This window comes from Delphinus delphis, chromosome 2 (assembly GCF_949987515.2).
Source record: "Delphinus delphis chromosome 2, mDelDel1.2, whole genome shotgun sequence".
NCBI classification, from domain to species: Eukaryota; Metazoa; Chordata; class Mammalia; order Artiodactyla; family Delphinidae; genus Delphinus; species Delphinus delphis.
The window spans coordinates 4,682,678-4,705,664 of NC_082684.1; the positions used below are offsets into that span (position 1 = coordinate 4,682,678).

Here is a 22,987-nt window from a genome sequence, read left to right on the forward strand (position 1 = left end):
TACCCCTGACTTGCCTCTAATTAATACCAAAATAGATTATACCTTTCATTAATAAATATCAATGTTATATATTATCAATAAATCAACATAAGGTTTCATATCATATTTATCATTGGGCCATAGTTAACCTTTTGATGATATCTATCACGTTTGAGAATACAATGAAAACACTTGAACCAATTCCCCAAACCAAGACAGGACCCCACCCGGGTCTCTGTCCCACAGCAACCTGAAAAGGAGGACCTTGATCAAAATGCAGGCTGAAATCATCTTGAGCTTCTATTCTGAAAAGTACCAGAGAAGGTGATGACCGAGATTGAGACTTTCACACCATGGATTGGCAGATTTGTTGATTGATGCTTTCATTGAATCAATTAGCATAACCAATGAAAACGCATGAAGAGAAAGACCACATTTCTTGTGTATTGGACCTCAGAGTTCCAGACACGTAATTATTCGTCATCGATGACTCATACGCTGGCATTTACCGTCATCGATACAGAAAAGATGACCTTCTCTTCATTCTATATGGTTCACTGATTCCTACGTTAATTCACTAATGCCAATTTTGGCACTCTTGGGTTTGCAAAATCCAGCGAGGCCTCGATATCACTCACCTGTCTCTAGAACCATTCTCACGTCATCATATCTCTCTCATATTTATTATCGGGTTTTTGCTTCACAACAGTTCCTTGTTTATCAGTGGGATAAAGATGCCCTCCTTTAATTTTCTTTCACTCATTTTGTTAGCACAGTCATTACTTTTAGAGAATCCACCCACCCCCAGACTAGGAACTAGATGATGCTCACATGGGTGTTCTGGCTCTTACAACCAAGATGCCATCCTAGGCTGGCACTCGAGGAAGAATCCTCATTTCTGGTCCAGTGTGTCCACTCTGAAGAGTATAAAACAAAGCAGAAGATAAAAATGGTGGAGACAATCCACTCATCCCTGCTTCCACATTCACATTGTTATGTAAGCTATCCCTAATGTAGCAGATATGTGAAATCTTATGAAAACGAACCATTTTGATCTTGACACTGCGCTACATGATGAAGATTGTCCATCACTTCTCTTGGCACCTCCATCCTTACCCTAAGTGGTAACAGGCAGGTACCATTCATTTTTAATTGAAATTCAGGGTGTCCGTGGTACATTAATAATATTTCTTGGCTCAGCACGTATTTCAGTAATTGGAAATTGTTTTACTCCATTCATCTTTATTTTTAATTATATATTTATTTACAGATTCTAGCATTTTCCAATTACAATAAAAGAATGACTATCCATGAACACAAAGACCACAAATAAGCCCCTCCTTTATTCTTGACATCTGTTTATAGGATGCCTTCTCGAGTTGAGCATGGACTCAATTAATTTAATATTGGACCTCAGAGTTCCTCAGTGCTCCAGAGTTCCAGAATATACTGGTATATTCACCATATACCACTCATAATGATGACCGGAAATAATCACTGATCCAATATTGTTCCTATTTTCCTACATATATTTCTATTTTTTATTGATTAAATAAAAAATTCACCAATAATTTTGGCAGTACAACTCAAAAAAAAGAAACAAGAAAAGGCTTGATGTATATAGAATAATTTGTACTTAAATATATCTCTCTTTAATACATTGTTTTCCATATGTGCATTAATCAATATAATAGTTTGTATAACAATACTCAACAATGAGATGTAGCTGCCTTCTTTACTTATATTCCACACTTCTTAATAATACAGTAAATTACTTTAATAAAAAAACAGAGAATTTCAACTGTTACTCACATAAATCTCCATGCTCCTATTATACAGAGGCAACAGAGCTCCTGTCCATGGAAGATGCTAAATCATCTCTACTGCCTTCATTCTGAGGAGTACAGAACACGGAAGATGATAAAAATATTGAGACCTAATCGCCACTGATCCTTGTTTTCTGCATTTTATTTACTCAGTAGTTAGGTATTATTAGTTTTTCTTTCTCTCTTATCCCGTTAAAAGAAAAAACACTCAATCTTTAGTCTGAGGCAGAACAATTAAACTGTCTTTACTGATGCATTTCTATCTAACTTTGGTCCAAGAGGTGACCTTCACCCATTTATTTAATGGGCAGCAGTGTTTTCAATGTTTGTTAACAGTATCTTTTGCCAAACAAAACACATTCACATTTGGACAATGCTTCACCTTATTTTTCCTTACGTTTATTTATATTTGCTTAAAGGTTCTAACACAGATCCGTTAATAATAACAAATCTAAGTCTGTGAAATCCATACAAAGATATGATCTATTTATATTCCTGTCATCTCTCTGTAGAGACAGTTTCACCAGAAGGAAGAGACTACCAGGGTCTGGGTTGGACCTCAGAGTTTCAGACATGTTTTCATCGTTCAGGACTCTTCCCGTCACGTTCATCATCATTGGTCCATCACTGAGTCTCTTTTCTTCCATCATTTCTATATTTGTATTGATTAAATCATTAATTAATTGGTAATAATAAAAATAATATATGGTTCACTAAATATTCCAAGAATAAGACTCTTCAATACCCCTAACCTCAGTTTACAGAATCATTTCCCACTAAGGGCCCATCTCTTCCAATTTTCAACCTCAATCCTATCCATTATCAATTATTCAAAAGAATATTTCTTATATTTATCATTGAACTATGAGTAAGTTTTTGATTAATGTAATACGTTTTAATAACACCATGAGTACCCTCAAACGCACCACCAGTCCAAGACAACAACCTTGCCCATTGCTCACCTTAGTTTCCTTCCTGACACAGGGGCGGTGTGACAAGTGAGCACGGCAGAAGCTGAAATAGCAGGAACATTCATCCTGAAGAATAACAAGCAGACAAGGTGATAAAAATACTGAGATATACGCTCTCCATTGATCCAAATATCACACTATTCATTTGCACAGTAATTGAGGCATTGACTAAATTATGGTAATATTTGTTTCTTTTTCCCTTAATAAATCAAATGTCAAAGTTGTAACTGACTCAGTCAGTAACCAATACCTGTCATTTTCTATATCGCCCCTAGCCAAAGAGGTGATATACCACTTCTTTCCCAATGGTTATAAGTCTTTTCAATAAATTTTTTAAAAAAGAATTATGGGGGTGTTTTTTGGATGTGGACCATTTTTAAAGTCTTTACTGAATTTGTTCCAATATTGCTTCTGTTTTATGTTTTGTTTTTTTGGCCACGAGGCATGTGGGATCTTAGCTCCCCGACCAGGGATCGAAACCGCACTCACTGCATTGGAAAACGAATTCTTAACCACTGGACCGCCAGGGAAGCCCCTCAAAAAATATTAATGTATTAATATATGATAGTAATTTTTGCCTAGCCACATATTTTTATAATTGGAAAAGGCTTCACATTCATCATTTTTTAAATTTTACACATCTGTATATTCACTATTTCATTGATTCAGTTACAAAAATAGAAAAAAATGCCTGGTCATAATAACCAAAACAAACATCTTTGTGTATTCCTAATCACTGCCTATAAGGTCACTGCAAACAGGAAAATGGACTAGAATTCATTTGCATCGGACTTCAGAGCTCCAGACACGTATTCATCGTACACGACTCATACGCCACCGGTAGTCATCATCGATCCAATATTGTCCCTTTTTTTCTAAATATATTTCTATTTCTTTATTGTGTAAATCACAAAATCACAAATTCAGTACAATTAGAAAAACAAGAAGAGCTTTGATGTATATAGAATATTCTTACTTTAATACATCTCTCATTAACACTCTCAGTTTTCCGTATATTCATTAATCAATATAATGATTCTTATACCAATACTCAACACTGAGATGCAGCCGCCTTCTTTACTTATAGTCCACATTTCTTAATCATACATTGAATTACTTTAATAAAAAAACAAACTGAGAAAAGAACTTCGACTATTACTCACATTAATCTCCATCCTCCTACTATTCAGAGGCAAGCACAGAGCTCATGCCCATGAAAGACGCTAAATCATCTCTATTGCCTTCATTCTGAGGAGTACAGAACACAGGAGATGATAAAAATATTCAGACCTAATTGCCATTGATCCTTATTTTCCAAATTTCATTTACTCAGTATTTAGGTAGTTATTATTTTTTCTTTCAATACTTTCTATTTTGTTAAAAGAGAAAGCTCAGTCTTTAGTCTGAGGCAGAACAAGTAAACTGACTCTTACATATGCATTTCTATCCAAACTGGGTCAAATAGGTGACCCTCAGCCATTTATTTAATGGGCATCAGTGTTTTCAATGTTTGTTAACAGTAACTTTTGTCACAAAGTTCCAATTTGGACAATGTTTCACCCTACTCTTCCTTATATGTTTATTTATACTTGCTTAATGGTTCCATCACAGATCCATTAATAACAACAAATCTAAGTCTATGAAATCAATATAAGAATATGATTTCTTTATATTCCTGACATCTCTCTATAGAAATAATTTCAAACAGGGAATAGACTACTTATGATCTGGGTTGGACCTCAGTTTCAACCATGTTTTCAGCATTCAGGACTCTTCCCATCACAATCATCATCATTGGCCCACGATTGAGTCTCTTTTTTTGTTCATTTCTATTTGTTTATTGACTAATTCAGTAAGTCACTCATAATAATTTAAAAACCCTATTATTCACAAATCCAAAGAAGAGTTATGATATTTCTATCTATAAATAGATCATTCTCACAGCAATGTACCTCTTTTTAAATTATATGCTGTTACTCATCTATGCATTAATCAATTAATGTTTCATAAACTTCTGTATCACTGAGCTGCATTGTCCCTCTGCCATCCTATATGGAATTTTCAAATAGTACACTGTATACACAGACAGAGGGAAAAAAATCACTGAAACCAAGACAAGAAATTTGACTATTACTCACATTGGTCTCTGTGCTTCTAACACAGAGATGCAATCATTAAGGTGCATCACCACGGAATAACGCTTCATCAGCGCGAATGTGTCCATTTTGAACAATATGAAGCACAGTCAATGAGGAAAAAAAACAAATTTATTGCCATTGACTCTTGCATTCTACATTTCATTTACCCAGTCATTTAGGAATTTATAACTTTTTTATAACGCAGACATTGTTTTCTCTTAACAGAAAGAACAACTTCAAACTTGAGATTGACTCAGAACAATAAAATCAACTCTGAATAGTTCAAGTCTATTTGATACTTGGCCAGAGAGGTGATACCCCTGAGCCATCCATTTCATAATGGACATCAATGTTGGCAATTTTTATTAATATTTCTTGCCTCATTATATATATTCCTAATTAGACAATAATTTACTTTTCTTCTTCATCTATTATCCACATATTTTTAATGGTGCTCTCATTGCTGTATTACTAATTTTTAACCTCGGTCTAAGCACTTGAACTTCTTAACATCTGTGCATAGGATGAAATAAACAAAGAAAAAGAGTATGGACTGTGTTGGGCCTCAGCGTTCCAGACCCTTATTTTTCGTCATCCATGGTCATGTGTTAATCATCATTGATTCATTTGGGCCCATGTTTAGTTCATTTATTTATATATTTGTATCAATTAAATGATTACTTCACTTATAATAATAAAATAAATATTTGAGTAACAAAAACCAAACAACTAGCCATTGGATATCCCTGACTTGTCTCTAATACCAACATAGATTATACCATTCATTAATAAATATGAATGTTATATATTATCAATTAATCAACATAAGGTCTCATATGATATTTATCATTGGGCCATAGTTAACTTTTTGATTATATTTACTACTTTCAAAGAATACAATGAAAACACTTAAACCAACTCCCCAAACCAAGACAGGAACCCTGGCTATAGCTTACCTGGGTCTCTGTCCCATAGCAACCTGGAAAGGAGAACCTTGATCAAAATGGAGGCTGAACTCACCTTGAGCTTCTATTCTGAAAAGTACCAAACAGAGAAGGTGATGACCGAGATTGAGACTTTCACACCATGGATCGGCGGATTTGTTGACTGATGCTTTCATTAGCATAACCAATGAAAACACATGAAGAGAAGACCACATTTCTTTTGTATTGGACCTCAGCGTTCCAGATATGTATTATTCGTCATCAATGACTCACACGCTAGCATATATCATCATCAATCCAGAAAAGATGACTTTCTCTTCATTCATTCTATATCATTTATTGGTTAATTCATTAATTCACTAATTACAACTTTAAAACAATATGATTCACAAAACGCCAAGAAGTCCTTGTTATTCCTGATATGTATTTTGAGTCATTCTCAAATCAATGTATCTTTGTTATTAATTATACAACTTTTCATAAATGCTTTAATCATTGTGATTCTATTAATCACATATTTGTTACAAGGACACATTGGACTTTCTGGAATATTTTTAATTCTTTTTGTTAACACAATGAAGACCCTTAACAAAACATCCAAACCAAGGAAAGAATTTGCATATTACTCACATAGATCTCTGGGATCCTAAAACACAGATCCTATCCTAAGGCTGTCAATCAAGGAAAGGTCCTTAAATCAGGTCCACTGTGTTGCTTCTGAGGAGAAGAGGGAAGAACAGATGATCAAAATGGTTGAGACATTCTCTCCACTGATCATTGATTGCTTTTACCTTTCATTTAATCAATCCTTAGGCAATCATTAATTTGGTGTGAATATTCATTTCTCTTAAGAAAATGAACAAGTTTGACCCTTGACCAGATTATGAACATTATGTAAGACTTTTATTCCCTTAGAAAACAGTTAACAGTCATATACCATTCACATATTTATATAATGGCCAATGCTTCACACATTCATCTTTACTGATTTATATAATTATTTATAGATTCTCTTATTTATCCAATTATAATAATAGATGAAAATGCATACACATAAGGAACAAATCAAGATCTCGGTATATTCCTGACATCTGTCTATAGAATACCTTCAAATAATGAAAATGGACTAGATTAATTTTATTGGGCCTCAGAGTTCCAGACACACACTCATCGTATGTGACTCACATGCCGCCAGTAGTCATCATTAATCCAGTACAGTATCTCTTTTTCTTCATTCCTTTCCACACTATTTATGGGTCAATTCATAATTCGGTAATTATAATTTTTAAAATGGTTATTCATCGGAACCACCGAAGAGCTTAGAAATATCTTATATTTAGAATCATTCTCGTGTCAACATCTTTCATTAATAACTCTCATTTTTCATTTTATGAATGAATCAATATAGTACTTCATATTAATCCCATTATTTCACACTGGGCTATTTGGATTTCATTGATTATATATCACAACTTGCAATAATACAGTCAATAGCCTTAAATAAAATATTGAAACTAAGGCCAAAATTTGTCTATTACTCACATGGTCTCCACAGTCCTAACACGTGAATGCAGCCAGAGCTCTCAGGACCACAGAAGAATCCTTCAACCAGCTTAAGTGCTCCCATTCTAAGGAGTACAGAGCAGAAAAGATGATAAAAAATTTCAGACCTTATTTCCATTGATCCTTGTTATCCACATTTCATTTACTCATTTAAGCATTCATGAATTTTTCATAGTGTAGTATTTTTTTCTCTTAACAAAAGAAAACCTTAAACTTGAGACTGACCCAGATCAACAATGTTGACTCTTACTTATCAGTGTCTGTATGATCCTTTCAGCAAAAGGGCAAGACACTTATTCATTTATTGCTTAAAGGGCATGAATGTTTTCTATTTTATTAATAATATTTCTTGCCTGACCACATATGATCCTGGTGGACAATGCTTCACCTTCTTCTTTTCATCTTTTTTTTACATTTTTTCAGGGCTCAATTACTGATTTATTATTATTAATACATCTAACCCCAAAAATGGAATATGATGCTTGTATTTTCCTAACATCGACCCATGGGGTCATTTATCACAGAACATTGGCTAGATTTTGCGTTGTGTGGAATCAGGGTTACAGACACATGGTATTCACCATATATGACTCCTATGCCTCCAGTCATCATCAGTGGTCCAGGAGGGGCTCTTTTCTCCAGTATCGTCTACATCTGTTTATTGATTAATTCACTATTATTTAAATGACTCCCCTGGTAGTCCAGTGGTTAAGACTCCATGCTCCCCATACAGGGGGCCCGGGTTTGATCCCTGGTCAGGGAACTAGATACTGCATGCCACAACTAAGAGCTCACATGCTTCAACTAAAGACCCTGCATGCTGCAACTAAAGGTACTGAATGCTGCAACTAAGACCCGGCATAGCCAAATAAATAAATAAATATTTTAAAATAAATAAATAAACATAAGTCACACAAATAAATCATGAGTAAGACCCTTAAATATCCCTAACATCTATCTAAACCATCATCTCCCCTGACACTCAACTCTCTCATTAACTGAGCTCAGTGTTTCATATATGGATTAATGATCATATTCCTTGACTTTGGCAAGTTTGGACTTCTACTATATTTTTTAACAGTACAGTAAGTGTCTTTTTAAAAATACGGCTCAATCCAAGACACGAACACTGACTACTACTCACATTGTTCTCCATCCTCCTAACACAGATGCAACCATAGGGCTTCTGACCATGCAAGATGCTTAGATCAGCTCAAGGGCATCCATTCTGAGGAGTACAGGGCAGAGCACATGACAAAAAATTGAGAACTAATCTCCACTGATTCTTGCTTCTGCATTTCATTTTTCAGTGGTTTAGACAATCATTAATCTGGAGTATATTTATTTCAATTTCTCTTAAGAAAATGAACTTAAAACTTGACGCTGACCAAGAAAATGAGCAGTGATTATTACTACAATTGTCCATCTTTCTCTTAGTCAAAGATTTTTCATGTACCATTTATTTCTCTTTGGACTTCACTGTTTTCAAATTTACTAATATTGTTTTTTCTATCACCACATATGTTTATAATTGGACAATATTTCACTGCCTTCATCTTTATTTATTTATATGCTTGTTTATTGCTTATTTGATTAGCCCAATTATAAAATATAAAGAAAATGCATAAACATAAAGACCAAAAACAAGTCCCTTGTATATATCAGACAAGTGTTCTAGAATCAACTCAAATAGGACAATGGACTAGATTCCATTTGCATCGGACATCAGACTTCCAGTCATCGTACACGACTCATTCACCACCAGTAGTCATCATCGATCCAATATTGTCCCTCTTTTTCTTCACTCATTTCTACATGGTTTATTGACTAATTCAGAAAAATCAATAATAATAATTTAAAACAGTTTATTTACAAAACCCAAGAAGAGTCATTATATCCTTATTCTGTAAATAATTCATTCTCACAGCAGAGTATCTTTCTTAAAAATAATGATGCCGTTTTTCATCTAAGCAGTATTCAATATATATCACTGAGTTACAGTTGGCCTTCTTTTATTCTGTATGGAACTTTCAAATAAAACAGTGAATAATGCACAGGAAAAAAAAAATCACTGAAACTGAGACAAGAAATTTGACTATTACTCACATTGGTTCCTGTGAATCTAACACAGCGATGCAATCACAAGGTGCATGACCATGGAATCATGGTTAATCAGCTCGAACATGTCCATTTTCAGAAGTACAATGCACAGCGGATGTTTAAAAAAAAGGAAAATGTATTGCAATTGATTCTTGCTTTCTAGATTTATAGTACACAAATCATGAAGAATTTATAACTTTTTCATAATTTAGAGAATTTTTCTATGAACAAAAAGAACCTCAAACTTGAGAATGACACAGATCAATAAAACTGACACTTAATCATCACATCTGTATGATGCTTGGTCAACGAGGTGACACCATTGATCCATTCATTTCCTAATGGGCATCAGTGCTGGCAATCTTCATTACTATTTCTTGGCTGACAATATATTTTCATAGGTACCTAATAATTTACCTTTTCTTCTTAAGCTATTATTTATATATCTTTAATGGTTCTATTATTTATCCATTAATAATACTAAATCAAAATCTATTAACCCAAACTAAGAGCATGACTTTATATATTTCAAACATGTGTCCATAGGACAAAATCAATGTAGAAAATAGAGTGTGTACACTTCTTGGTCCTCAGGCTTCCAGATACTTATGGTTCCTTGCCCATTAATGCCTCATCCTCTACCCAACTTCATCGTTGGTCCCCTTGGGTCCAATTTTAGTTCATTCATTGGTACATCTCTATCAATTAAATCATTACATTATTAATACTAATGAAAGAAAAACATGAATACCCAAAACCCAAGAACCAGACCAGCAAATATCCTTAACTTCTCTCCAAACATTATCACCATACATGAGATCTCCTTGGTTAATGAATTTCCAGGTTCTAGATTATCACTTCATCAGCATAAGCTCTCACGGTTATTTATCAACAGGCCATCATCAACTCTTTGATATATATCGATTATGTTTGAAAATACAATGAAAACACTTAAACCAATTCCCCAAACCAAGAGAGGAACACTGGCCATTACTCACCTGGGTCTCTGTCCCATAGCAACCCGAAAAGGAGAGCCTTGATCACAATGGAGGCTGAAATCACCTTGAGCTACTATTCTGAAAAGTACCAAACAGAGAAGGTGATGACCGAGATTGAGACTTTCTCTCCTTTGATCCGCAGATTTCTTGATTGATGCTTTCATTGGTTTAATTAGCATAACCAATGAACATTCATGAAAAGAAAGACCACATTTCTTTTGTATTGGACCTCAGAGTTCGAGACACGTATTATTCATCATCGATGACTCATACGCCGGCATTTATCATCACTGATCCAGAAAAGATGAATGTCTCTTCATTCTATATTGTTAATTGATTAGTTCATTGATTCACTAATTATAATCTATAACTCTATGAGTCACAAAACCCAACAAGGCCTTGATACCACTAACATGTCTCTAGAAAGATACTCACATAATTATATCTCTTTCATATTTATGATCAGTTTTTCAAATCTGCATTAATCAATATAATGCTTCATATTAATCTCTTTATTATCAATAGGATAAAAATAGCCTTCTTTAATTATACTTCAAATATTTTATTAATTCAGTAAATATGTTAGAAAAACCACCCAACCCAAGACTACAAATTTGATTTTGCTCACACTGGTCTCTTGGCTCCTAAAACAAAGATGCCATCCTAGGCTGGTGCTCAAGGAAGAATCTTTCTTTCAGCTCCAGTGTGTCCACTCTGAGGAGTATAAAGCAAAGCAGATGATAAAAATGGTGGAGACACTCTCCACTTACCCTTACTTCAACATTCACACAGATATTTAGGCAATCATTAATTTAGTGTATGTATTAAGTCTGTTGAAAACGAACCACTTTAATCTTGCCACTGAGCCAGAATATGAAGGTTGTCTACAAATTATCCTGTCTACCTCATTCTTACCCTAAGTGGTAATGGTCATGTACCATTCATTACTAATTGAACTTCAGGGTTTCCATGATATATTAATAATATTTCTTGTCTCACCACATATTTTGGTAATTGGAAAGTGTTTTACTCCATTCATCGTTATTTTTAATTATATATTTATTTATAGATTCTCATAGTATCCAATTATAATAATAGAATGAAATGCATGAACACAAAGACAAAAAACAAGCCCCTCATTTATTCCTAACATTTGTCTATAGGACACCTTCTCAAGTTGAGAATGGACAAGCTTAATTTAATATTGGACCTCAGTGTTCCAGACATGTATTCATCATATACAACTCATATTGATGATGACCAGAAAGCATCATCGATCCAGTACTGTTCTTATTTCTACATACATTTCTATTTCTTTATTGATTAAATTAAAAACTCACTAATAATTTTCGCAGTACAATTCAAAAAACCCAAGAAGACCCCTGATGTACATAGAATTATTCTCAGTGTAATACATCTCATACTAACAGTCTCAGTTTTCCATATATGCATTAATCAATATGATGGTTTGTATATCCATACTCAATGCTGAGATACAGCTGCCTTCTTTATTTATATTCCACATTCCAAACAATACAGTGAATTACTTTAATAAAAAAGCAAACTGAAAAAAGAACTTCAACTATTACTCACATTAATCTTCATCCTCCTATTATACAGAAGCAACCACAGAGTTCATGTTCATGGAAGATGCTAAATGATGCATTCATTCTGGAGAGTACAGAACATGAAAGATAATAAAAATATTGAGACCTAATCACCAGTGATCCTTGTTTTCTACATTTCATTTAGTCAGTATTTAGATATTTATTAGTTTTTCTTATTCTCTCCATTTTTTGTCTTGTTAAAAGAAAAACCACAACCATTTGGCTAAAGCAGAACAATTAAACTGATGCCTACTTATGCATTTCTACCTAATCTTGGTCAAATAAGTGACCCTCACCCATTTATCTAATGGGCATCAGTGTTTTCAATGCTTATTAACCATATCTTTTGCCTCACAAAATACGTTCAATTTGGACCATGCTTCACCCTATTCTTTCCTTACATGTTAATTTATATTTGCTTAATGGTTCCATCACAGATCCATTAATACTAACAACTCTAAATCCATGAAATCAATACAAGAATATGATCTTTAAATATTCCTGACCTCTTTCTACAAAAGCAATTTCAAAGAGGGAGAGACTACTTATGTTCTGGGTTGGACCTCAGAGTTTCAGACATGTTTTCATCGTTCAGGACTCTTCCCGAAACGATCATCATCATTGGTCCACGATTGAGTCTCTTCTCTTCATTCATCTGTATATTTGCATTGATTAAATCATTAATTACTTGATAATAACCCCAAGAATAAGACCCTTCAATATCCATAATTCTCAGTTTAAGAATCATTTCCCATTAAGCGTCCACCTCTTGCATTATTCAACCTCAATCCTGCCCACTATCAATTATTCAAAATAATATTTCTTCTCAGATTTATCATTGAACTATGAGTAATTTTTGATTAATTTAATACTTTTTAATAACACCATGAGTACCCTCAAACACATCACCTAATCCAAGAATACCAACCTTGCCTGTTATTTACCTTAGTTACTTTCTGACACAGAAGCAGCAGGACAACTGAGCACAGCAGAAGCTGAAGTAGGGGGAACATCTGTCCTGAAGAGTAACAAGCAGACAAGGTGATAAAAATATTCAGATTTATCCATCTATTTATTTATTCTCCATTTATCCAATATTCCGCTATTCATTTGCACAGTAATTTAGTCATTTACTAAATTATGGTAATTATTTATTCGTTTTTTCCTTAATGAATCAAATGTCAAAGTGCTTACTGACTCAGTCAGTAACTAATACCTATCATTTTCTGTATCACTCTTAACCAAAGAGATAACATCTTTATATAACTTTTTACCTAAAAACGTCGTTTCAATATATATTAATGTATTTGTATATAATAGTAATTTTTGACTAACCACATATTTTTATTATTGAAAAGCCTTCATATTCATTATTTAATTTACAAATTTGTATATTGACTACTTCATTGATCCAATCATAAAAATTTTTTAAATGCATGGTCATAATAACCAAAACAAATATCTTTGTATATACCTAACCTCTGCCTATAGGATCACTTCAAACAAGATAATGGAATAGATTCCATTTGCATTGGACCTCAGAGTTCCAGACACGTATTCATCGTACATGACTCTTACGCCACGGGTAGTCATCATTGATCCAATATTGACCCTCTTTTCTACATACATTTTTATTTCTTTATTGGATAAATCACAAATTCACTGATAATTTTAGCATTAAAAAAAAACAAGAGCACTGATGTATATGGAATTATTCTTAGTTTAATATATGTCTCATATTAATGCTCAGTTTTCCATATATGCATTAATCAATATAATGGTTTGTAATAACATACTCAACACTGAAATGCAGCTACCTTCTTTACTCATATTCCACATTTCTTAACGATACAGTGAATTTCTTTAATAAAAAAAAAACTGAAAAAAGAACTTCAACTATTACTCACATTAATCTCCATCCTCGTATTATACAGAGGCAACCACAGATCTGGTGACCATGGATGATTCTAAACCATCTCTAGTGCATTCATTCTGAGTACAAAACACAGAAGATGATGAGAATACTGAGACCAGAAGCCACAGATCCTTGTTTCTGGAATTTCATATACTCAGTATTTAATTATTTATTAGTTATTGTTTTTCTATTTATTTTTTACCTTATTAAAAGAAAAACCTAAATCTTTAGTCTGAAAAAGAATAATTTAATGACTCTTACAGAGGCATGTCTATAGAACTCTGGTCAAGGAGGTGACCCTCACCCATTTATTTAATGGGATTCAGAATTTTCAGTTTTTATTCACAATATCTTTTGCTTCAACAAAGGTGTTCATATGAGAAAAATACTTCACCCTATTTTTCCTTATACATTTATATTTGCTTAATGAGTCCATCACAGATCAATTACAAATAACAACTATAACTCTATGAAGTCAACAAGAATATGATCTTTTGGTATTCCTGACATCTCCCTATACAATTTTAATGAAGGAAATAGACTACTTATGCTCTGTGTTGGACCTCAGAGTTTCAGACATGTTTTCATCACTAAGGACTATTCCTGGAACGATCATCATACTTCGTCCATGAATATGTCTCTGTTCTTTGTTCATTTCTATTTGTTTATTAACTGATCAAGTAATCCATTCACAAACATTTTTAAATTCTATTATCTGCAAAACCCAAAAAGAGCATGATATCCCTACTGTGTAATAGTTCAATTTCATATCAATGAAACTCTTTTTTGAATTAGATGCTGTTTTCATTTATTTATTAATCATTTAATGTTTCATCAAATTCTCTATTTCTTATTGAGCTTGGCCATCTACTATTCTGTACGGAAATTTTGAACTTTACCCTTAATACACACAGACACACACACAGACACACACACACACACACACACACACACACACACAAACACAGAAAGCAACAAAACCATGAGAAAAAATATGATTAAATATTTCTTAATAGATCTTTATTGGAGTATAATTGCTTCACAATACTGTGTTAGTTTCTGTTGCACAACAAAGCAAATCAGCCATATGCATACACATGTCCCCATATCCCCTCCCTCTTGAGCCTCCCTCTATCCTCCCTACCCCACCCCTCTAGGTCATTGCAAAGCACCGACCTGATCTCCCTGTGCTATGCTGTTGTTTCCCACCAGCCAAATATTTTACATTCGGTAGTGTATATATGTCAATGCTACTCTCACTTCGCCCCACCTGCGCCCTCCCACCCCATGTCCAAAAGTCTATTTTCTATGTCTACCTCTTTATTCCTGCTCTGCATCTAGGTTCATCAGTACCTTTTTTCTTTTAGGTTCCATATATATGCGTTAGTATACGGTGTTTGTTTTTCTTTCTGACTTACTTCACTCTGTATGACAGACTCTAGGTCCATCCACCTCACTACAAAACTCAATTTTGTTTCTTTTTATGGCTGAGAAATATTCCATTGTTTACATGTGCCACGTCTTCTTTATCCATTCATCTGTCGATGGGCATTTAGGTTGGTTCCATATCCTGGCTATTGTAAATAGTGCTGCAATGAACATTGTGGTGTATGTCTCATTTTGAATTATGATTTTCTCAGGGTATTTGCCCAGTAGTGGGATTGCTGGGTTGTATGATAGTTCTATTTTTAGTTTTTTAAGGAAACGCCATACTGTTTTCCATAGTGGTTGTATCAATTTACATTCCCACCAACAGTGCAGGAGGGTTCCCTTTACACCACACCCTTACCAGCATTTACTGTTTCTAGATTTTTTGATAATGGCCATTCTGACCAGCATGAGGTGATACCTCATTGTAGTTTTGATTTGCATCTCTCTAATAATTAGTGATGTTGAGGATCTTTTAATGTGCCTGTTGGCCATCTGTATGTCTTCCTTGGTGAAATATCTATTTAAGTCTTTGGCCCATTTTTTAACTGGATTGTTTTGTTTTTTTTGATATTGAGTTCCATGACCTGTTGTATATTTTGGAGATTAATCCTTTGTCTGTTGTTTCATTTGCAAATATTTTCTCCCATTCTGAGGGTTGTCTTTTTGTCTTGTTTATGGTTTCCTTTTCTGTGCAGAAGCTTTTAAGTTTCATTAAGTCCCATTGTTTAGTTTTGTTTTTATTTCTGTTACTCTAAGAGGTGGGTGAAAAAGATCTTGCTGTGGTTTATGTCAAAGAGTGTTTTTCCTATGTTTTCCTCTAAGAGTTTTATAGTGTCTGGTCTTATGTTTAAGTCTTTAATCCATTTGGAGTTAAGTTTTGTGTATGGTGTTAGGTAGTGTTCTAATTTCACTCTTTTACATGTAGCTGTCCAGTTTTCCAGCACCACTTACTGAAGAGGCTGTCTTTTCTCCATTGTATGTTCTTGCCTCCATTGTCGTAAATTAGGTGCCCATATGTGTGTGGGTTTATCTCTGGGCATTCTATCCTATACCATTGATCTATATTTCTGTTTTTCTGCCAGTACCATACTGTCCTGATTACTGTAGCTTTGTGGTATAGTTTGAAGTCAGGGAGCCTCATTCCTCCAACTCTGTTTTTCTTTCTCAAGATTGCTTTGGTTATTCAGGGTCCTTTGTGTTTCCATACAAATTGTAAAATTTTTTGTTCTAATTCTGTGAAGAATGTCATTGGTAGTTTGATAGGGATTACATTGAATCTGTAGACTGCTTTGGGTAGTATAGTCATTTTCACAATATTGATTCTTCCAACCAATTGATGGGAAGATCAACTGATCACCTCCTTAGGAAGATTTATTCCTAGATATATTATTCTTTTTCTTGCAATGGTAAATGGGAGTGTTTTCTTAATTTCTCTTTCTGATTTTTTGTTGGTGGTGTATAGGAATGCCAAAGATTTCTGTGCATTAATTTTGTATCCTGCAACCTTACCAAATTCATTGATTAGTTCTAGTAGTTTTCTGGTGGCATCTTTAGGATTTTCTGTGTGTAGTATCATGTCATCAGCAAACAGTTACAGTTTTCCTTCTTCTTTTCCAATTTGTATTACTTTTATTTCTTTTTCTTCTCTGACTGCTGTGATTAGGACTTCCAAAACTATGTTGAATAAGAGAGGTGAGAGTGGACATCCTTGTCTTGTTCCTGATCTTAGTGGAAATGCTTTCAGTTTTTCACCATTGAGTATGATGCTTGCTGTGGTTTTGTCATATATGGCCTTTATTATGTTGAGGCAGGTTCCCTCTATGCCCATTTTCTGGAGAGTTTTTACCATAAATGGGTGTTGACTTTTGTCAAAAGCTTTTCTGCATCTATTGATATGATCATATGGGTTTTATTCCTTATTTTGTTAATGTGGTGTATCACATTGATTGATTTGCATATATTGAAGCATCCTTGCATCCCTGGAATAAACCCCACTTGATCATGGTGTATGATCCTTTTAATATGTTGTTGGATTCTGTTTGCTAGTATTTTGTTGAGGATATTTGCGTCTATATTCATCAGTGATATTGGTCTGTAATTTTCTTTTTTTGTGATATCTTTTTCTGGTTTTGGTATCAGGGTGATGGTGGCTTTGTAGATTGAATTTGGGAGTGTTTGTGCCTCTGAAATTTTCTGGAAGAGTTTGAGAAGGATGGGTGTTAGCTTTTCTCTAAATGTTTGATAGAATTAGCCTGTGAAGCCATCTGGTCCTGGGCTTTTGTTTGTTGGAAGATTTTTAATTACAGTTTCAATTTCACTACTTGTGACAGGTCTGTTTATAGTTTCTAATTCTTTCTGGCTCAGTCTTGGAAAATTGTACTTTTCCAAGAATTTCCATTTCTTCATGGTTGTCCATTTTATTGGCATATAGTTGTTTGTAGTAGTCTGTTATAATCCTTTGTATTTCTGCACTGTCTGTTGTGATTTCTCCTTTTTCATTTCTAATTTTATTGATTTGTGTCTTCTCCCTTTTTTTCTTGATGAGTCTGGCTAAGGGTTTATCAATTTTGTTTATCTTCTCAAAGAACCAGCTTTTAGTTTTATTGATCATTGCTATTGTTTTCTTCGTTTCTATTCCATTTATTCCTGCTCTGATCTTTATGATTTCTTTCCTTCTACTGACTTTGGATTTTCTTTGTTCTTCTTTCTCTAGTTGTTTTAAATGTTTATTTGAAATGTTTCTTGAGGTGAGAGTGTATTGCTCTAAACTTCCCTCTTAGCACTGCTTTTGCTGCATCCCATAGGTTTTGGGTCGGTGTGTTTTTACTGTCATTTGTTTCTATGTATTCTTTTATTTCTTCTTTGAGTTCTTCAGTGATCTTTTGGTTATTAAGTAGCACACTGTTTAGCCTCCATGTATTTGTGTTTTTTACAGTTTTTTTCCTGTAATGGATTTCCAGTCTTATAGCTTTGTGGCCAGAAAAGATGCTTGATATGATTTCAATTTTCCTAAATTTTCCAAGCCTTCATTTGTGACCCAAAATGTGATCTATCCTGGAGAATGTTCCATGTGCACTTGAGAAGAAAGTGTAATCTGTCACTTTTGGGTGGAATGTTCTATAAATATCAATTAGATCTATCTGGTCTGTTGTGTCATTTTAAAGCTTGTGTTTCCTTATTTATTTTCTGTTTGGATGACCTGTCCATTGGTGTAAGTGGGGTGCTAAAGTCCTCTACTATTATTGTGTTACTGTCAATTTCCCTTTCATGGTTTTTAGCATTTGCCTTATGTATTGAGGTGCCCCTATGTTGGGTGCATAAATATTTATAATTGTTATATCTTCTTCTTGGATTGATCCTTTGATCATTATGTAGTGTCCCTCCATATCTCTTGTAAGAGTCTTTATTTTAAAGTCTATTTTATCTGATACGAGTATTGCTACTCCAGCTTTCTTTTGATTTCCATTTGCATGAAATATCTTTTTTCCATCCCTTCACTTTCAGTCTGTATGTGTCACTAGGTCTAAAGTGGGTCTCTTGTAGACAGCACTGGTCTCCTGGCTCCTAAAAAAAGATGCCACCCAAGGCAGATGCCCAAAGAAAAATCTTTAGATTAGCTTTGAATAGGACATCAAAGTTACAGACACAAATTCAACTTTCATGACCCATAAGCCACCAGGAGTAATCAGCCATACAATGTAACTTCTGTGACCTCAAGTATTTGGGCATTGTTTATTGAATAATTCAATACATCACAAAATAATTGAAAGTGCTATTAAACACAAAACCTGAGGATAATCATGATATCCCTATTCTGTAAATAGTTCATTCTCACAGCAATGAATCTCTTTTGTGAATTATGATGCTGCTTTTGTATTTTTTTTCACCTATGTAGTAATCAACTAATGCTTGAAAAATGCAACATTTAAAACTGAGGTGTATTGGCTTTATGTTATCCTATATGGATCTTTCTAAAAATAAACTGAGTGTATGCTCAGAGGAAGGAAAAAGACTGAAAGAAAGGCAAGAAATTAGATTATTGATTACATGGGTTCCTGCAGTTATATGATGCATCGCCATGGAATCGATCTATTATGGCCTTTCCTTCTCTTTGCTTATTACTACATTGTTTACTGATTGAAGAAATAAATCTCTCATAAATATTGGAAAACCTATTAATCACAAAATCTAAGGGCAGTCATGATATCCCTCTTATCAAAAGAGTTCATTCTCACAGCAGTGCGTCTCTCCTGTAAACCATGATGCTGGGTTTGTGTTGATTTGTTTTGTATTGTTTTGATTTGTTTGTTTTTTTCCATCCGGGCAGTAATTAATTAATGTTTCATAAAATGTAACATTTATCACTGAGCTGCATTGGCCTTACTTTTCCTGTATGTATCTCTCCAATAATACACTCAATGCACACACAGAGGGACAAAAAAAATAACGGAAACCATGACATGAAATTTATTACCCACATGGGTTCCAGCAATCATAAGGTGCATCACCATGGAATACTGATAGCTTAATCAGCTTGAACATGTCCATTTTAATCAGTAGAAAGCACAGTCAATGAAACAAAAAAGAGAAAGAAAAAGGAAACTGTATGGACATTGATGCTTTCTGTCCAAATTTAGAGTTCTCAATATTCATGAATTGATCACTCTTTCATAATGCAGAGATTTTTCTTATTCTACAATCAAAAATACCCTCAAACTTGAGAGTGCTCCAGAACAATAAAATTGAATCTTAATTATTCACATCTAAATGATGCTTGGAAACAGTTGACCTCCTAGGTCCATTTGTTATTAACGGTCCTAACTGATGGAAATATTTAGGATTGCTTCTTGCCAAACCCCATGTGTCCACAGTAGACAATAATGGACCTTTTCTTCTTAATCTACTATTTATGTATTTTGAAGTGTTCTATCACTGATTGATTAATAGTATGAAACATAAATTGAGTAATGCAAAGTAGGAGCATGATTTTATATATTCCGAACATTTGTCTAAGGGAAGAAATCAATGTAGAAAATGAAGTATGTATCCTTTCTTGGACCTCAGGATTCCAGATACTTATAGTTCCTTGGCCATGCCTCATCCTCTACCGAACATCATCGTTGGTCCCCTTGGGTCCAATTTTAGTTCATTCATTGATACATCACTATCAATTAAATCATTACATCATTGATATTAATGAAAGAAAGACACGAAAAAACAAAACCCAAGAACAGTATACCCACAAACATCCCTAATTTCTCTCCAATCACTATCACCATACATGAGATCTCTTTCCTTAATGCATTTCCAGTATCTAGATGATCACTTCATCAGCATAAGCTATCACGTCTTGTTTTTAAATGGGCCATATCATCAACCCTTTAATATATATCGATGACTTTTGAGAATACAATGAAAACACTTAAATCAATTCCCCAAACCAAGGCAGAAACCTTGGCCATAACTCACCTGGGTCTCTGTCCTATAGCAACCTGAGAAGGAGAACCTTGATCACAATGGAGGCTGAAATCACCTTGTGCTTCTATTCTGAAAAGTACCAAACAGAGAAGGTGTCGACTGAGATTGAGACTTTCTCTCCATGGATAGGCAGATTTGTTGACTGATGCTTTCTTTGGCTCAATTAGCAAAACCAATGAAAAAGCATGAAGAGAAAGATCACATTTCTTTTGTATTGGACCTCAGAGTTCCAGACACGTATTATTCATAATCAGTGACTCATACGCTGGCATTTATCATCATCAATCCAGAAAAGATGACTTTCTCTTCATTCTGTATGTTTCACTGATGCATGTGCTAATTCACTAATGCCAGTTATGACCCTCTAGGGTTCGCAAAACTCAGTGAGGCCTTGATATCGCTCACTTGTCTCTATAACCATTCTCACATCATTATATCTCTCTCATATTTATTATCTGGTTTTTGCTTCACAAGAGTTCCTGTTTATCAATGGGATAAAGATGCCCTCCTTTAATTTTCTTTCATCCATTTGGTTAGCATAGTCATTACTTTTAGCGAAAGCACCCACCCCCAGACTAGGAACTAGATGATGCTCACACAGGTCTCCTGGCTCCTACAACCATGATGCCATCCTAGGCTGGCCCTCAAGGACGAGTCCTCATTTCTGATCCAGTGCATCCATTCTGAGGAGTATAAAGCGAAGCAGATTATAAAAATGGTGGAGACACTCTCCACTCATCCTTGCTTCCACATTCACATCGTTACTTAGGCTATCCCTAACATAGCAGGTATGTGAGACCTGTTGAAAAGGAACAACTTCAATCTTGCCTCTGCGCCAGAATATGAAGGTTGTCTACCACTTCCCCTGGTCCCCTTCTCCTTACCCTAAGTGGTAACAGTCATGTCCCATGGCTTTAAAATTGAAATCCAGGCTTTCCTTGACATATTAATGGTATATCTTTTTTCCACCCATATATCCATGAATAGAAATTGTTTTCCATCATTTTTCTTTATTTTAATTCATATATTTATGAAGAGGGCCTCAGTTTTTCATTTGCACGAACAAAATGAAAAGGCATGAACACAAAGACTGCAAAGGAGCCCCTAATTCATTCCTGACCTCAGCCCCTAGGGTCACTTCCAATAGGACAATGGACTAGATTCCATTTGCATCGGACCTCAGAGTTCCAGACATGTATTCATCATACACGACTGGTACGCCACCAGTAATCATCATCAATCCAATAGTGTCCCTCCTTCTCTTCATTATTTCTACATTGTGTACTGATTAAGGTAATAAATCTCTCATAAATACTGAAAAGCCTATTAATCACAAAACACAAGGGCAGTCATGACTCCCCTCCTCTCTCCATAGTTCATTCTCACAGCAGTGTGTCTCTCCTATAAATCATGATGCTGATTTTGTGTTGTTTTGTTTTGTTTTATTTTATTTTATTAATTGGGGCAGTAATCAATTAATGTTTCATAAAATGTAACATTTATCACCGAACTGCACTGGCCTTTTGTTTTCCTATATGAATATCTCGAATAATACCTTGAATGCACACCCAGGCAGACAAAAATAAACGGAAACCATGACAAGAAATTTGCTTATTACTCACATGGGTTCCTGCAATCATAAGGTACCTCACCATGGAATACTGATAGCTTGCTCAGCTCAAATGTGTCCATTTTAATCAATAAAAGCACAGTCGATGAAACAAAAGAGAGAGTAAGGAAACTTATGAACATTGATGCTTTCTTTCCACAGTTAATGTTCTCAGTCATGAGGAACTGACCACTCTTTCATAATGAAGAGATGTTTTTTTCTACAGAAAATAATACCCTTAAACTTGAGAGCGGCCAAGAACAATAAAATTGACTCAGTTATTCACATCTACATGACTCTTGGCCAAACAGTTGACCTCCTAGGTCCAATTGTAATTAAGGGGCATAAGGGGTGGAAATTGCCCACGTGTGTCCACATTTGGCAATAAATGACCATCTCTTCTTAATCTACTATTTACATATTTTGAA

The 22,987-nt window shown here is 34.5% G+C and overlaps 1 long non-coding RNA gene, 15 other non-coding genes and 3 pseudogenes across 16 annotated transcripts; all 19 read right to left on the reverse strand.

The window, feature by feature from the left end:
* Positions 1 to 425: 425 nt before the first annotated feature.
* On the reverse strand, positions 426 to 501 carry LOC132421413 (small nucleolar RNA SNORD113/SNORD114 family). Its single transcript, XR_009518666.1, has one exon. It is a non-coding gene; the product is annotated as a small nucleolar RNA SNORD113/SNORD114 family (small nucleolar RNA).
* Positions 502 to 1,385: 884 nt separating this feature from the next.
* LOC132421439 (small nucleolar RNA SNORD113/SNORD114 family) lies at positions 1,386 to 1,484 on the reverse strand (annotated as a pseudogene).
* An 873-nt stretch (positions 1,485 to 2,357) lies between these two features.
* On the reverse strand, positions 2,358 to 2,429 carry LOC132421419 (small nucleolar RNA SNORD113/SNORD114 family). Its single transcript, XR_009518672.1, has one exon. It is a non-coding gene; the product is annotated as a small nucleolar RNA SNORD113/SNORD114 family (small nucleolar RNA).
* A 1,133-nt stretch (positions 2,430 to 3,562) lies between these two features.
* LOC132421384 (small nucleolar RNA SNORD113/SNORD114 family) lies at positions 3,563 to 3,634 on the reverse strand. Its single transcript, XR_009518643.1, has one exon. It is a non-coding gene; the product is annotated as a small nucleolar RNA SNORD113/SNORD114 family (small nucleolar RNA).
* An 874-nt stretch (positions 3,635 to 4,508) lies between these two features.
* LOC132421443 (small nucleolar RNA SNORD113/SNORD114 family) lies at positions 4,509 to 4,578 on the reverse strand (annotated as a pseudogene).
* Positions 4,579 to 6,083: 1,505 nt separating this feature from the next.
* On the reverse strand, positions 6,084 to 6,158 carry LOC132421392 (small nucleolar RNA SNORD113/SNORD114 family). The gene has a single exon (XR_009518648.1). It is a non-coding gene; the product is annotated as a small nucleolar RNA SNORD113/SNORD114 family (small nucleolar RNA).
* Positions 6,159 to 6,998: 840 nt separating this feature from the next.
* LOC132421389 (small nucleolar RNA SNORD113/SNORD114 family) lies at positions 6,999 to 7,070 on the reverse strand. The gene has a single exon (XR_009518646.1). It is a non-coding gene; the product is annotated as a small nucleolar RNA SNORD113/SNORD114 family (small nucleolar RNA).
* Positions 7,071 to 7,969: 899 nt separating this feature from the next.
* LOC132421407 (small nucleolar RNA SNORD113/SNORD114 family) lies at positions 7,970 to 8,043 on the reverse strand. Its single transcript, XR_009518662.1, has one exon. It is a non-coding gene; the product is annotated as a small nucleolar RNA SNORD113/SNORD114 family (small nucleolar RNA).
* A 1,096-nt stretch (positions 8,044 to 9,139) lies between these two features.
* Positions 9,140 to 9,203, reverse strand: LOC132421412 (small nucleolar RNA SNORD113/SNORD114 family; annotated as a pseudogene).
* Positions 9,204 to 10,742: 1,539 nt separating this feature from the next.
* On the reverse strand, positions 10,743 to 10,817 carry LOC132421374 (small nucleolar RNA SNORD113/SNORD114 family). Its single transcript, XR_009518634.1, has one exon. It is a non-coding gene; the product is annotated as a small nucleolar RNA SNORD113/SNORD114 family (small nucleolar RNA).
* Positions 10,818 to 11,723: 906 nt separating this feature from the next.
* LOC132421411 (small nucleolar RNA SNORD113/SNORD114 family) lies at positions 11,724 to 11,800 on the reverse strand. Its single transcript, XR_009518665.1, has one exon. It is a non-coding gene; the product is annotated as a small nucleolar RNA SNORD113/SNORD114 family (small nucleolar RNA).
* A 323-nt stretch (positions 11,801 to 12,123) lies between these two features.
* LOC132419410 (uncharacterized) lies at positions 12,124 to 14,121 on the reverse strand. The gene is made up of 3 exons (XR_009518191.1): positions 14,034 to 14,121; positions 13,071 to 13,144; positions 12,124 to 12,190 (listed from the first exon to the last, which is right to left on the reverse strand). It is a non-coding gene; the product is annotated as an uncharacterized lncRNA (long non-coding RNA).
* LOC132421422 (small nucleolar RNA SNORD113/SNORD114 family) lies at positions 12,684 to 12,755 on the reverse strand. The gene has a single exon (XR_009518675.1). It is a non-coding gene; the product is annotated as a small nucleolar RNA SNORD113/SNORD114 family (small nucleolar RNA).
* On the reverse strand, positions 13,658 to 13,729 carry LOC132421370 (small nucleolar RNA SNORD113/SNORD114 family). Its single transcript, XR_009518632.1, has one exon. It is a non-coding gene; the product is annotated as a small nucleolar RNA SNORD113/SNORD114 family (small nucleolar RNA).
* A 477-nt stretch (positions 14,122 to 14,598) lies between the features above and the next one.
* LOC132421444 (small nucleolar RNA SNORD113/SNORD114 family) lies at positions 14,599 to 14,670 on the reverse strand. The gene has a single exon (XR_009518692.1). It is a non-coding gene; the product is annotated as a small nucleolar RNA SNORD113/SNORD114 family (small nucleolar RNA).
* Positions 14,671 to 19,096: 4,426 nt separating this feature from the next.
* On the reverse strand, positions 19,097 to 19,168 carry LOC132421428 (small nucleolar RNA SNORD113/SNORD114 family). The gene has a single exon (XR_009518680.1). It is a non-coding gene; the product is annotated as a small nucleolar RNA SNORD113/SNORD114 family (small nucleolar RNA).
* Positions 19,169 to 20,525: 1,357 nt separating this feature from the next.
* LOC132421436 (small nucleolar RNA SNORD113/SNORD114 family) lies at positions 20,526 to 20,600 on the reverse strand. Its single transcript, XR_009518687.1, has one exon. It is a non-coding gene; the product is annotated as a small nucleolar RNA SNORD113/SNORD114 family (small nucleolar RNA).
* A 564-nt stretch (positions 20,601 to 21,164) lies between these two features.
* On the reverse strand, positions 21,165 to 21,239 carry LOC132421379 (small nucleolar RNA SNORD113/SNORD114 family). Its single transcript, XR_009518640.1, has one exon. It is a non-coding gene; the product is annotated as a small nucleolar RNA SNORD113/SNORD114 family (small nucleolar RNA).
* Positions 21,240 to 22,122: 883 nt separating this feature from the next.
* LOC132421380 (small nucleolar RNA SNORD113/SNORD114 family) lies at positions 22,123 to 22,194 on the reverse strand. Its single transcript, XR_009518641.1, has one exon. It is a non-coding gene; the product is annotated as a small nucleolar RNA SNORD113/SNORD114 family (small nucleolar RNA).
* Between the last annotated feature and the right edge of the window lie 793 nt (positions 22,195 to 22,987).